Source organism: Hoplias malabaricus, chromosome Y, assembly GCF_029633855.1.
Source record: "Hoplias malabaricus isolate fHopMal1 chromosome Y, fHopMal1.hap1, whole genome shotgun sequence".
Classification (NCBI taxonomy): domain Eukaryota; kingdom Metazoa; phylum Chordata; class Actinopteri; order Characiformes; family Erythrinidae; genus Hoplias; species Hoplias malabaricus.
The window spans coordinates 18,927,885-18,942,419 of NC_089820.1; positions in this window are offsets into that span (position 1 = coordinate 18,927,885).

The window sequence follows — 14,535 nt, forward strand, 5'->3', positions numbered from 1 at the left end:
CGAAACTGACTTATTAAAATTGTGCACTGGCAACAAACTAGACACATTAATAGATGAGGAAAAATGTTGATCATAATACAGAGAACAGTTCATATAACAAAGTGCAGGTCTTGTAACCCCGGTAGGCCTAGATTTCACCATTGCATATATATATATATATATATATATATATATATATATATATATATATATACACACACACACACACACAACTGGCATCTGTCTATGCTTGACTTGCTGTTGATTAGATTTGAAAAGAGATTGCCATGACACACCCTGGATCAAATTTTGAGAAAGAGATATTGCTAAATGTCCCATGAAACATTTCCTGGAATAAAATGATATTTATATCTGGGAATTACTGAGAAAAATAAGGCACACTTGAAAGTAAATTTACAAGACGGTTTTTTTTATCTTAATGAACATTCCAGTAGATGGTTCTTTAAAAACCTATTTTTATAAATACGAGTGTGTAGAGTTTTTATAGAAAATCTGAATAATGTAAGGGTACCAATTACCCAACACTGAGTGATTTAGCATTGAGTACTGTAGTGACTGAGATGTTTCATTGCTTTAAATGTTACTGAATGTGGTTCATTTCTCTGCCCAGGCAGCACACTATGCTACAAAAATGGGATCCTTAACCATACATTTGCATGTAACATGATTAAATTGTAAGTGATTTCTAATGAGAGACACTTTCTTTTGTCTTTATTTAAAATGAATCATATATTCAAGCCAATGATTATGTCGTTTAAATGGTGTATCTGCAAAGTCCTGGAAAGCAGTATCAGCAAATAGCAATTCTTCTAAATCAAGGTACCAAAAGTGTTCTTTAAAATGATGCTATGAAATAACTTCCGTTTAGATTTCTTTGAATAGCTGTTTTTGTAATCAAGATGTGAAAATGAACATCCACTTAATCCATATACCAAAAATCATGTAGTAAAGTTTATTTTTTATAGTGCAGGTTGAACACTGTACACTGTCATACAATGCAACGGATGTACCCTAACCTTTTTTCTAGGAAACATGTTCAACCCTGTAAATAGTTTGGAATGTATTTTGCTGTTTTAAAAGCCGAATAAAAAATTACATTCTATGGAATAAAAGTTAATTTCAGTAAGAACTTAAAAGAACATTTCAGTGGACAATAAGGAACTAAGTGAGTTGTGTAAGAATGAAAATAATGGAAAGACTTAAGTGTTTCCTGAATTGTGTGCCCAAACTAAAAATTCTTTACTGAATTAAATTTTAAATGTGTGAATCCAAACCTGAAATTTCGGTGGGCTACATTTCAATGCACAAACTTCTGACTACTTTTGCTTAAGTGATTCTTAGCACTGCGCTTTTTACCACAGCTGTTTTCCAACCTAGCAACAAAGACTTTTTGTATTTAACAGACACCACCCCCCCTCCCCACCGTCCACACCACACTCTCAAATCCCCCCTTACCAACATACAGTGCATTTAATACATTTTTTTTTTTTTACGCAAATCACTTTCTCTCATAACTCTAACCTTTGGTCCCCTGCATTGACAGAAGGGGCAAGAGACGGAGAGAGAGAGACAGGTGGCCAGGCCAATCCTCACATGCCCTCTGCTCCTCTTTTTTTTATGCTTCCTTTCTTTCACAATTTCTCTCCATTTTGCGTGCTCTAGCTCGCGGTGACAAGCCGCCCCATTCACTCCTTCATTCTCCTCCTCTCCTTCTCTTGCTTTTGTTCGGCCTCTCTGCTCTCCCTATTCACGCTCCAGACGGCCCACCATTGACGGGAGCCCCTGCCCAAGTCACACTGCCCTACCCTAACCCCCCTGTACACACACACACATACACACACACACAAACGCATACTAGCACATAGACAGCTCTGCAGCTGCTATGGTAATGAGAGAGGGAGACGAGAGAGAGGTAGAAGGCTGCAGAGGGAAGGGAAGAGAGGGGGGTATAGAGGAGAAAAAAGAAAGGGGGATCCTTCTCATGCAACTCAATAACTAGTGGCCCCAGATTTTTTTTTTTTTTTACAAATGGAAAATCCCTCTACCCCATGCACACCTCCTTTTCATTTCCCCTCCTGTCGCTTCCCACCCTTCTGCCCCTCCCCCTCCTCTCTCTCCGTCTCGCCTCCACACCTCCTCTGCTGACCTCCCCTTTCTCATTGAAATCCATTTTACACTGAACCCTGAAATAAAGCATGTTCAAAAGTGTGTAAAGTAACCCTGATGCAGCGTTCCCGGCCTGAGAAAATTACGTGTTTATGTGTTTACAGTTCATGCAAAGTCTACTTGGTGTTAATCCCATACAAGTCAAGGGTGCTAAAAGTGACCTCAAAATGACATCAACCATCTGTTAAAGTTTCATTTATTTATTTCAGTACTTTAAATCAATTTCAAATGTGTGTGTGTGTGTGTGTGTGTGTGTGTGTGTGTGTGCGTGCATTTTTGTTGATTGGTTCATGCATAGTTGACTTTTGTGCTAGACCTTGAGTGCCTAACGTGCTGAAAGTGACCTTGCTTTACCATCTATTATTTGTGTCGTGTTGATATTTTGTTTGTGAGAAACAAGGTTCATATGAATATCATGTATCTGGGAATTATGTGAATTATATGTGAGATTTTTGTTTTGGAACATTATTGGTCATCCTATATTCAATAGTCACACAGTGTAAAATGTGGCTTTCACCATGAACTCCATTGTCTATGTAATAAATTGATCATTTCTTGTAGTAAATAATCTAATTATGTCCTTTTAACTATGGCTTGCTATCACACATTTATCAGATCCTCTACCTTTCTCATTATAGTAAGTCCTTACTGTAAAGAGGTTTCATCTATGAGACACCTTCTAAGTCATAATTATGAGTTTCATAGTCATAATTATAAGACAGGAAGACATTATTTTTATAAACCAAATTATTATAAAGAGATAATAAGTCATAATTAAGGGATACTAAATTATCAATGGCTATATTTTTCAAATTAATAAAACAAACTTCCTTATCTAATTGAGTATTATTATATATAATTTTTAAAGTGCCAAAATCCTAGACCTTTAATGGGCGGAAACTAAAGTATGGATATGTGTGTGTGTGTGTGTGTGTGTGCTGGTGCGTGGGAGCTTGAGGAAGGGGGTGAAGCAGGGGTCTGTTCTGGCAGACGGAGCTGGGGGCCCCATGCGGTCTCCTCTGTGCAGCTATTCGTCTTACGTCTGTGCACAGTGACCTGCAGGATCATGTGACATCTGCCCGACTGCCACATCAGAAAAGAGATGCAGGAGTGTCCATATGGAGCCCCCCTCTACAAATACTGACACATAACTCGCTCTGTGTGTCTGTGTGAGTGTTTGCGTGCAAGTGTGTGTGTGTGCGCGCACGTTTGATTAATAAGTGCAGACACGTAGTGTGGAGTTAAACATCTGTGAGGTAACAGGTGGAAAGGTCATGACCTCAGAGACACGGAGGATGCTCCACACCACACAATTTTATGTCATTTTATTCTGCTTGCTTGAACTCACTCCAAGATTTCTGTCTCACATCATGTTAATATGTGAGTTAATATGTGTGGTAATTGTAATCTTGTACTTTGTTTTGATTTAGCTTTAAACTGAATATTCTTCTGTTTTTGTTTTTTTTTATTAAGGCTATAATGACAAAATCTAATATCATAAATTACATTCATGTGAAAATAATAGCTACAGGCATAGTTAATTTTCTTATTGTAAATCTTTAAATATCACATAAACCAGAACACACCACTTGAATTAGTAGACTTGTGAATAAATCAATGAGCAGCAAACTAATAAAAGCAACAGCCAAGTAGAAAGCTATGGTTCCCATCAAGAGCACTAGACTACAAAGACAAGTTTGAAGCACCGACAGCGTAAACATATATATATGGTTGTTGTCCAGTTGAATACATGTATTTCCATTTTTGCTGACTTTTAGTTACATCATCCAAACACAGCAGCTGTCCTTCACATTGTGCAAAAATTGCATGATGAATGAACCAATAGAAATGCTTCAAAATTATTTGGAATATTTTTTTTGAAAGACTGAACTATTGAAAGATAAGAAGAGTTTTTCCTTCTCCTGTAAAGTTACTATTTTGGGGGAAACGTTTTTAATTGGACATCGACTATATATACTCGCTGTTTAGAACCTGCAGTTAATGATTTACAGCTGTATTATTGTTTTAGGATGTCCAGTTGCTTTATGTATCACAGTGTAGTTTTAAAGCTGTCAACGTAGCTTTAATTTGAACTCGAGTAATGCTACATAAATTGAGTGCAATGAATGACTGCAATTTTAAATGGAAGCCATTTGCCGAATCAGAGACTGTATGTGCTGCAGCTTGTGCATGCATGTGTGTGTGAGTGTGTGTGTGTGTATGGCTGCTTGCTTGCACATGGACATATGTATGTATGTATATGGTAGCACATAATTATGGAGGATAAAGGCACAGTTGTACTATGTGAAACTTTGGGCTTTGGGAGTGCTTTTCTCTTTGGCTGTCTTGGCTGAATGGAGCCATTCACTGGGCCCTAACCGCATGCTTTCTTTATCTGCATTGTTATCCCCCCTCCCCTTTGTCCACTGCTGCATAATGGCACTCCGTAATGGGTGCAGGGTTTTGGGGGGATGAGGTGGAGGGGCAGCCTTGAGGGGAGGAGGGGGAGCAGAGAGAGTATTTGGGTGAAAGTGAAGAGTGGGGTGGGGCTGGAGGGAACACAAAAAAGGGGGCAGAGAAGGGGTATAGGATAGCCTAACAAACCAAAGGCCCCCCCCCCATTCACCAACCCATCCTTTGTTCCCTTCTACAGTACCAGTTAAAAGTTTGGACACACCTGACCGACTATCTAACTGAGTGTGTGTATGCCTCCGTAGCCTTAAAGATGTGCCCTAAAGGCCTTAGCTGTGGTGCTTGAATTTTGTGTTTGTTTTGTGCCCCATGTGGAACTTCTTCAAGTGTGTTGAAATGTCATCTCAAATGACTCCTTGTGAAGCTGCTTGAGGGAAAGTGTATGCAAAGCTGCATGCGGGCAAAGAGAGGCTACATGAAAAATCTAAGATACATTTGGAATAAATGTTACATTTTTTGTCTTACAGGAATTGGGTCTAGTCCTGGACTAAATTTTCCTTTTAAAAAACTGCTCCCTGGTGTGTGTTTGTGTGTTCAGTACCAAGGAAGGTTCCAAGAATCAGGAATGGAACCGGTTTAAGAACTAGAGTTTTGATACCAAAGAAAAACCAAATTTGATTCCATAAAGAACCATTTTTACTAATACATTTAAATGAGTAAAGAACATTAAAACAACTTTAAAACTGAGTGATGGATTTTTAAACCTCTAAAATGGTCTTCACACCCACACATCTCAAATATTATTATTTTGGAATAAAAAGGGGTTCTTCTACGGCATTGTTAAAAAATTATTATAAAAAAGTTATTTTCAAGAGTGCAGATGGGGCAGTTGCAAATAATGTGTCCAGCTGATGATATGCAGGGTAGTCCTGGCAAAGACTGGGGAAAAACAATCACATAAGCTGCATGTTACTTTTAAATACGCTTTCGCAAACCAACCTTCAAATGATGAAACCTATGCTGTCTTTGTACATGCTTTTTTCTAGTACATTTAAGACATCTTTGTTTGCTGATATATGGTTTTGCTTATTCTTTGATACTTTAACTTCACTGATTTGGGGGTAAATGGTGATAAGCATTGTTCTCTGACAACCGATTTGATCTCCCAATATCTTTAATAAAAATTTGGAGCAATAACATCTGAAGTAGTTCAGTTATGTAGAAAAGAGCAAGGCAGTAAAAATGCAGTCCCAAAGGCCTTACAAGGGTGATGCTATGGCCTGTATTACAGAAAAGATTGAGGGATATACCATATGTTTAATGTAGTTATATGTTTATGAGGGCTCTCAAATTGATTTGTATTAGCTGAGATATACATTCTGTCTGAAAACGTAGCATTTGTGTGAGTTGCTCTGTATAAGTGTGCTGTAAATATAAATGTGTCTTAATATATTATTAATGAAAATCATTCAAAGGGGCATGACTTTACATGACAGGAGGCATATACCATAAACATCTATAAAGGAATAACAAAGCTGCTTTTATGACATATAAACACTTGTTGGAGCCAGCTTTTAAAATGTTTAATGTAGATTTATGTCAACTGTCAGGCTTATGTAGGTAGCACATACTTTATAAACAGTGAAATACTGAAGTGCGGTTTTGGGAAAGTACTGCACAGAGTGGCCCTTGTTTTTAAGTACGGACATTAACTCCCTCTAGTGGTTAGACCCATTGATTCCCCAGTGATTGGTGGCACTACACTCACTCCTGAGGAATATTGCAAGGTGAGTGCACTCTAAAGTGTCAGACAACAGAACAACTAATACGGGTTTAATCTGTATTATTTGAGGAGAACTCATAATATTTCCTCAGGAACTTTGGAAAATTCACATTGTCTTACTATGAATGACAAAGTGCAGCCACTCGATACACAGTGCTGACTGTAGTAAGGTCTGCTGTTACAGGAATCAAATAAACTAACTGTCCTAAACTATAGTAGAAAAGAACTGCTTATAGTAGTATGAGCTGCTGTGGGTTAGCTGCATTCTTTTAATCAAATCCTGCCCAAACATATTACAAAGTATCTTTTTTAATGCATGTTCGAATCTGAATTTATAATTATAAATTATTTGAAATATAATTGCAAGTTAATTTATGATGAGGGCGGCACGGTGTCGCAGTCACACAACTCCAGGGACCTGGAGGTTGTGGGTTCGATTCCCGCTCCGGGTGACTGTCTGTGAGGAGTTGGTGTATTCTCCCCGTGTCCGCGTGGGTTTCCTCCGGGTGCTCCGTTTTCCTCCCAGGGTCCAAAAACACACGTTGGTAGGTGGTTTGGTGACTCTGAAGTGTCCGTAGGTATGAGTGTGTGAGTGAATGTGTGTGTGTGTCTGTGTTGCCCTGTGAAGGACTGGCGCCCCCTCCAGGGTGTATTCCCCGCCTTGCGCCCAATGATTCCAGGTAGGCTCTGGACCCATTGCGACCCTGAATTGGATAAGCGCTTACAGATAATGAATGAATGAATGAATTTATGATGACATGTCAGTGCATTTTCATAATTAATGTATATCTTTAGTATTTGTTTTAATGGTGTTCTTTGGGGTCCAGTGTTCGGAGTGAGTGTCACGCCCTCGTCCTGTCATGTCTGTTTTCCCGGCCATGTGCTCTCTCAGCACATGGCTCTGTTTGTTGTTGCCCATGTCCCGCCTTTGTTCTGCCTCCTTGTCCGCTGTCCTCGTTATCTGTCTCAGGTGTGTCTCGTCTGTGTTAAGTATTTAAGTCCCCCTGTATCACTTCTTCTTGTCGGTCATTTCTCCTTTGTACTGTGTCAAGTCGGTCATGTTATCTAGTCTGTCTGTTTCTGCAGTTTTTTCGCCATTGTTTTCCGCATCGTCGTTTCATGTTGTCGTTTCATTTCCTCTGTCGTTGTTTCATTATCTCTTTATATCGTATTTGCGGACGCACTCGCTAAAACACAGTACTTTTAACAAAAAATAACAAAACAAAGACTTTTACAGAAGTTGTTTTTTCTGTTGTTTTTTCTTTATCTCTTTAGTCTGTCAGTCCCGTTTGCCCTGTTTAGCTCCTCGTGTCCAGTTTAGCCTGCTTGGCTCCCTGTTTATTTTCCTTCTGTAAAAGTCTCTTTGTTTTGTTATTTTTTGTTAATAAAGTACTGTGTTTTAGCGAGTGCATCTGCATCCGTCAGTCTGCCTCGTGATTCCTGACAGAATGTCCGACCATTTACAGGACGCAGCTAGCACAAAGAATCTGTTTAACAGGGCTGTGAAATGGAGTAGCCGGCTACTACATACATGCCCGGCGCGGTTCCTTATCCCCTTCTAGAGGATTCGACTCATGTATCGAGTGATTACTCCAGCATGAATCATAGGAACCGGCGTAAGAAGCGTGCTGGAGTCACCCCCTCGCTGGTGGATTACCCCCTCAGGTTAAGGGTGGGGGCTGTTAGCCTCTGACTTCTGGACAAGGGAAGTGAGGCTAACAGGGGTGCACCTCTGGGGGATCCATGGTTAAAGAAATCCCTCAAGAGTGCGCCCATCAGACCCCCTAAACCCTTAACAGCGCCAGTGTAGGACTTCGTCGCAGGTCCCCCTGCCTCCGTGGACGTTGTCGCAGGTCCCCCTGCCTCCGTGGATGTCGTCACATTTCCCCCTGCCTCCGTGGTTGTCATCGCAGGTCCCCCTGCCTCCGTGGATGTCGTCGCAGGTCCCCCTGCCTCTGTGAATGTTGTTGCAGGTCCCCCCGCTTCCGAGGACGTCATTGCAGGACGGCTTACCGTTGCTGCTCCAATGTGCGCAGTGCCCCCAATCGCTTCTGTCCCTGAGAAGGTGGCTTCCTCAGCCGCTCCTGTCCTTGAGAAGGCAATTTCCTCAGCCACTCCTGTCCCTGTGAAGGCGACTTCCTCAGCCGCTCCTGTCCCTGTGAAGGCGACTTCCTCAGCCGCTCCTGTCCCTGCGAAGGCGGCTTCCTCAGCCGCTCCTGTCCTTGCGAAGGCAGCTTCCTCACCCGCCTCTGCACCCGTGACTGTGGTCCCGGCCGCTTCTGCACCCTTGACTGTGGCCCCGGCCGCTCCTGGTCGTGTCCGTAGGTCGGCCTCAGACTTCTCAACAGACTTTTGCCAGTCCTGGGCATTCCCCTGTTATTTTAGTTTCCCTGTCTGTTCCTGTCCTGGTTCCCGTCTCTGTCCTCGTCCCTGTACCTGTGTCTGCCTTTGTCTCTGTTCCCGTTCCTGTCACTGTGTTCGTGTCTGTCCCCATAAATGTCCTAGTCCCAGTTCCCCAGCCAAGTCCTGTCCAGTCCCCTCTTAATAATCCAGTCCAGTCCCTGTTTCGGTCTAGTGTCTTGTCACCAGTCTCTTCTTCTGTCTTGTCTCTAGTCCAGTCCCTGTTTCAACCCTCTGTCCAGTCTCCAGTCCAGTCCCCTTTTCAACCCTCTGTCCTGTCTCAAGTCCAGTCTCCTGTCCATTCCCAGCACCCAGTCCCATCACCTGTCCTGCCTCATGTCCAGTCCCCGTATCCATCCAGTGTTCAATCTAATGTCCTGTCCCCTGTTCAGTCACTTGTCTTATCTCCCTTCCGGTCCACTGTCTTGTCCCCTGTTCTGTCATCTTGTTGCCCATGTCCCGCCTTTGTTCCACCTCCTTGTACGCTGTCCTCGTTATCTGTCTCAGGTGTGTTTCGTCTGTGTTAAGTATTTAAGTCCCCCTGTATAACTTCCTCTTGTTGGACATTTCTTCTTTGTACGGTGTCAAGTCGGTCATGTTATCTAGTCTGTCTGTTTCTGCAATTTTTCCATCATTGTTTTCTGCGTCGTCATTTCATTTCCTCTGTCGTTGTTTCCAGAGGCGATTGCTCTAAGACTGCAAGTGAAGCTCAGCTTCCCCTAAAATGTCAAAAAATAAGTGATCAAATATATACTGTTGTGTGTACATGTCATTGAATAAATATGCACTACAACACACTCAACTTTTGTTCAAATTCAGGTTCTTATCACTGGTAAAGACACAGCTTTCCTCTCAATCATTCCCTTCATGGTGCTTTAAATGGTGTGGACACTGAGCGTCCACAGAGTTCAATAGTGAAGCAGCGAAGTGCAGTGAAACGAGACGAGTCATTGGATAAATGCTGGGCTTTGTCCCGCCCATCGGACGCTCAGCTTCTGCATGATGATTGGATGATCTGTCTGAGGCCGAATCCCTTTTTGATTGACAGCAAAATGAACGAATCAGCGATCCTTTGGTGTAAAGATCCGTGGGAGCGTTACATTTTCATTTTGTTCTGAGTTGAACTGGAGATTTTCTTAAAGCTCTTTTCTTTGTTAAAAACGACTAGCGACAAATCGAGCTTCTATTTCTGGTGGGTTTTTTGTAGCTTCTTGTGTTTGGAGACTGACTTCTATCACACTTTCTGACTTCTATCGCAGTTTCTGTCCAGCGGGTGCTGCTGAGCCCATCCAACATCACAAAGCACTCACAGGCGGACACACTTCACATGGGCCAAGGCCGTTTAATCAGCCTAGTTCTGCTGGCCATTGAGAGGACACCAGTCAAGTCCCTGGAAAAGACGCCTTGTTGGTACGACAGGGTCACAGATCATTTTCTTGAAAAGGAACGGAGGGTAGAATTTACGTATAAATAAAGCGACACATTTTATGATGTAGGCCGAAATTGAGCTTCCCCTCCTTGAAAGACCAGCATCCGCCACTGATTGTTTTGGTTGGCTCTTTAATCTGTCAGTCCCGTTTGCCCTGTTTAGCTCCCCGTGTCCAGTTTAGCCTGCTTGGCTCCCTGTTTATTTTCCTTCTGTAAAAGTCTCTTTTTTTGTTAATAAAGTACTGTGTTTTAGCGAGTGCGTCCGCATCCGTCAGTCCGCCTCGTGACTCCTGACAGTGAGGTACATTTGGGTACACATTAGACATGCTTGAAGTGCTTTCAATGGAATTTGGCACACTTTCATTCAAGCAACCTTGCTGGGAATTGCAAGAGCTCCTGTAAATGCTTCTTTCCATATTTATCAGATCCACACTCTCAACTCATAGGTAAGAATGATATGGAATGCAAAACCTTGGCAAAAGCTAAATAGCTATACATTTCCTAGTTAACAGTTTTATACAATATGCTGAATATTGACAATGAAGATTTTTTCACCTGCAGTCATTTGTTTGACAAATGTCCAATCTCTATGATTGTCTGAGTCAGAATTTGAAAGCAGTCACCTTTTTCGTAATCACATGTGTACGTTTCTGTGACGGATTCTGACATGCATTTTGTGGGGAAAAAATGTCCATGTGATATAAGATTTAGAATATAGATTGAAAAAATGTATTTAAACAAAGCACTGTATCAAATCTAATTGGCAACAAAAAGGAAATCAACCCCATTGTCCCCTCTGATTTCTGTTGCAATGACTTTATGAAGTTTTTTAATGATAAAATTGATTGCATTCAACTCAAAATCCAAAATCAGTCCAAAGTCACATCGGCTTTTGTTGATGAACCCCCCGCCAGCTCTGAGGTGCACTTGGACTACTTGAATTATGTCGATGAAAATGACTTGCTTAGTTTAATTAGCTCATCTAAATCAACTTCATGTTTACTGGATCCTGTACCAACGCAATTATTTAAACAAATTTTACCTAAAGTCATTAGACCATTGCTCACAATAATAAACTCATCCCTCAACATTGGATATGTACCAAAACCTCTGAAACTAGTGGTAATCAAACCAATTATTAAAAAACCCAATCTTGACCCTCTTGTACTCACAAACTACAGGCCAATATCAAACCTCCCTTTTATTGCTAAGATTCTAGAAAAATTCGTGTCACAGCAGTTGTGCTCTTATCTACAAAACAATGACATTCATGACATTTTTCAGTCTGGATTTAGACCAAATCACAGCACAGAAACAGCTCTAACAAGAGTAACTAATGACTTACTCCTTTCACATGATAAGGGCTATATCTCTATTCTGGTGCTGCTTGACCTTAGTGCAGCGTTTGATACCATAGATCATGTGATGCTTCTTGATAGGCTGGAAAATCTGGTAGGAATAAAAGGATCTGCCCTCTCTTGGTTCAGATCTTATTTATCTGATCGTTATGAATTTGTTTCTCTGAATAATAAATCCTCTAATCATACTTTAGTTAAATATGGTGTTCCACAAGGATCAGTGCTTGGCCCTGTATTGTTCACACTCTACATGCTGCCACTGGGTAGACTAATCCGTAAGCATGGGATTCAATTCCACTGTTATGCTGATGACACACAACTGTATATATCAGCCAAACCTAATGATGTTGCTTGTCTACGTAAAATAACAGAATGTCTAACTGAAATTAAAGACTGGATGATGCAAAATTTTCTCATGTTAAATTCTGATAAAACTGAAGTCTTGTTACTAGGTACAGATACTCAGATACATTCACTCAGAAATGCTGCTATTAATCTTGATAATTCAACAGTAAAACACAATACTATCATTAAAAACTTAAGGGTAAGCCTTTGATTTGACTCTCACATTTGATACCCACATATCCAATACAGTCACAACCGCCTTCTTCCACCTACGCAATATTGCCAAAATTCGTCATATTTTATCTATAAAAGACGCAGAGAAACTAGTACATGCTTTTATAACTTCACGTCTAGACTACTGCAATGCGCTCCTGGCAGGAAGTTCGTGCAAAGCGTTACACAGGCTTCAGTTAGTTCAAAATGCAGCAGCCAGGGTGCTCACTAGATCTAGAAAATTCGAACATATCACCCCAGTTCTCTCGTCCCTACACTGGCTGCCTGTAAAATTTCGCATTGACTATAAAATACTCCTCTTAGCTTATAAATCTCTAAATGGTTTAGGCCCGCAGTATCTTATACACTTTGTTCACAGGATGCCCATCTACTCTTTGTTCCTCGCTTTAAGAAAAATACTGTAGGAGGAAGAGCCTTTTCTCACAAAGCTCCTCAACTCTGGAATAGCCTTCCGGTTACTGTTCAGGGCTCAGACACACTCTCAATCTTTAAATCTAGATTAAAAACCTACCTTTTCAACAAGCTTTTGGTTAATCATTCACTTTCAGGTTACTCCTTCTCTATTAGTGTTTTTGAGCTGGTTTTCATATTATCACTGTTCTGTATTAACCCTGTCATACTACCATAGCCACAGCTTTTTTAGTTAGCTTTCTAGTAACCGCCAACACGCTGTCTGTCGCTGGGTTCTCTTGCCTGACCCGTGGAAGCTTTTTTCGCAGGACAAATTTGCCCGTTCTTTACCATGACCCTAACCTCTGTATTTTTATTTGTTCCCTTTGTCTGGTTTTCTTTCTCCTGTCTCTCTCATGCTTTGAGATGTCCTGCTTCTCTCCAGGTGTTGCCCTGATCCAACCCCTGTGTATCCTGTACAAGATCCTGGCCTTGTCTCATCTACAATATCATGCTTGGCCATGCTGTTTTATCTCAGATTAACTCTTCACCTACTTTTAACTCACACAGAATCCCTGATCACCTTCTCCTTCCTCAGACTCATACATCACTAATATACTACATTCATATTACTATAACCCCTTCATCTGTCATCATTTCACTTTTACTTCTGTTCTGTTCTCTGTTGTGTCTCCGGTGTTGACCCGTGGAGGATGGGTTCTCCGTATGAGTCTTGGTTCCTTCCAAGGTTTCTTCCTCGTGTGCTGAGGGAGTTTTTCCTTGCCACAGTTTCCCCTGGCTTGCTCATAGGAGGCTTGGACCCGGATCTCTGTAAAGCTGCTTTGTGACGACTTTTTGTTGTGAAAAGCGCTATATAAATAAAATTTGATTTGATTTGAGATTTGAAGTCTTGTGTTTCCACTCCTGTCCTGTCTAGTCCGTTCCAGTCTTTAGTCCCGTCTCCTATATCCGGTCCTGTCTTGTCCCCAGCTTCTGTGTCTGTTCCTGTCTTGTCCTGAGTCCTGTCACCCGTTGGTTAGTTGTCTTGTCTTGTTTTCCGTGCCCTCTCCTGTGCCAGCTCCTGGGGGGTTTAGGTGTACGCGCCCCGGGAGTTGCGCGTTCAGGGGGGGCATCTGTCATGCCCTCGTCCTGTCATGTCTGTTTTCCCGGCCATGTGCTCTCTCAGCACATGGCTCTGTTTGTTGTTGCCCATGTCCCGCCTTTGTTTCCGCCTCCTTGTCCGCTGTCCTCTTTATCTGTCTCAGGTGTGTCTCGTCTGTGTTAAGTATTTAAGTCCCCCTGTATCACTTCCTCTTGTCGGACATTTCTCCTTTGTACTGTGTCAAGTCGGTCATGTTATCTAGTCTGTCTGTTTCTGCAGTTTTTCCGCCATTGTTTTCCGCGTCGTCGTTTCATGTTGTCGTCTAATGTGTACCCAAATGTACCTCACTGTCAGGAGTCACGAGGCGGACTGACGGATGCGGATGCACTCGCTAAAACACAGTACTTTTAACAAAAAATAACAAAACAAAGACTTTTACAGAAGTTGTTTTTTCTGTTGTTTTTTCTTTATCTCTTTAGTCTGTCAGTCCCGTTTGCCCTGTTTAGCTCCCCGTGTCCAGTTTAGCCTGCTTGGCTCCCTGTTTATTTTCCTTCTGTAAAAGTCTTTGTTTTGTTATTTTTTGCACTGTGTTTTAGCGAGTGCGTCCGCATCCGTCAGTCCGCCTCGTGACTCCTGACAGTGAGGTACATTTGGGTACACATTAGACATGCTTGAAGTGCTTTCAATGGAATTTGGCACACTTTCATTCAAGCAACCTTGCTGGGAATTGCAAGAGCTCCTGTAAATGCTTCTTTCCATATTTATCAGATCAACACTCTCAACTCCTAGGCAAGAATGATATGGAATGCAAAACCTTGGCAAAAGCTAAATAGCTATACATTTCCCAGTTAACAGTTTTATACAATATGTTGAATATTGACAATGAATTGTCCTGATCTGCATGAAGACAGTAGCAG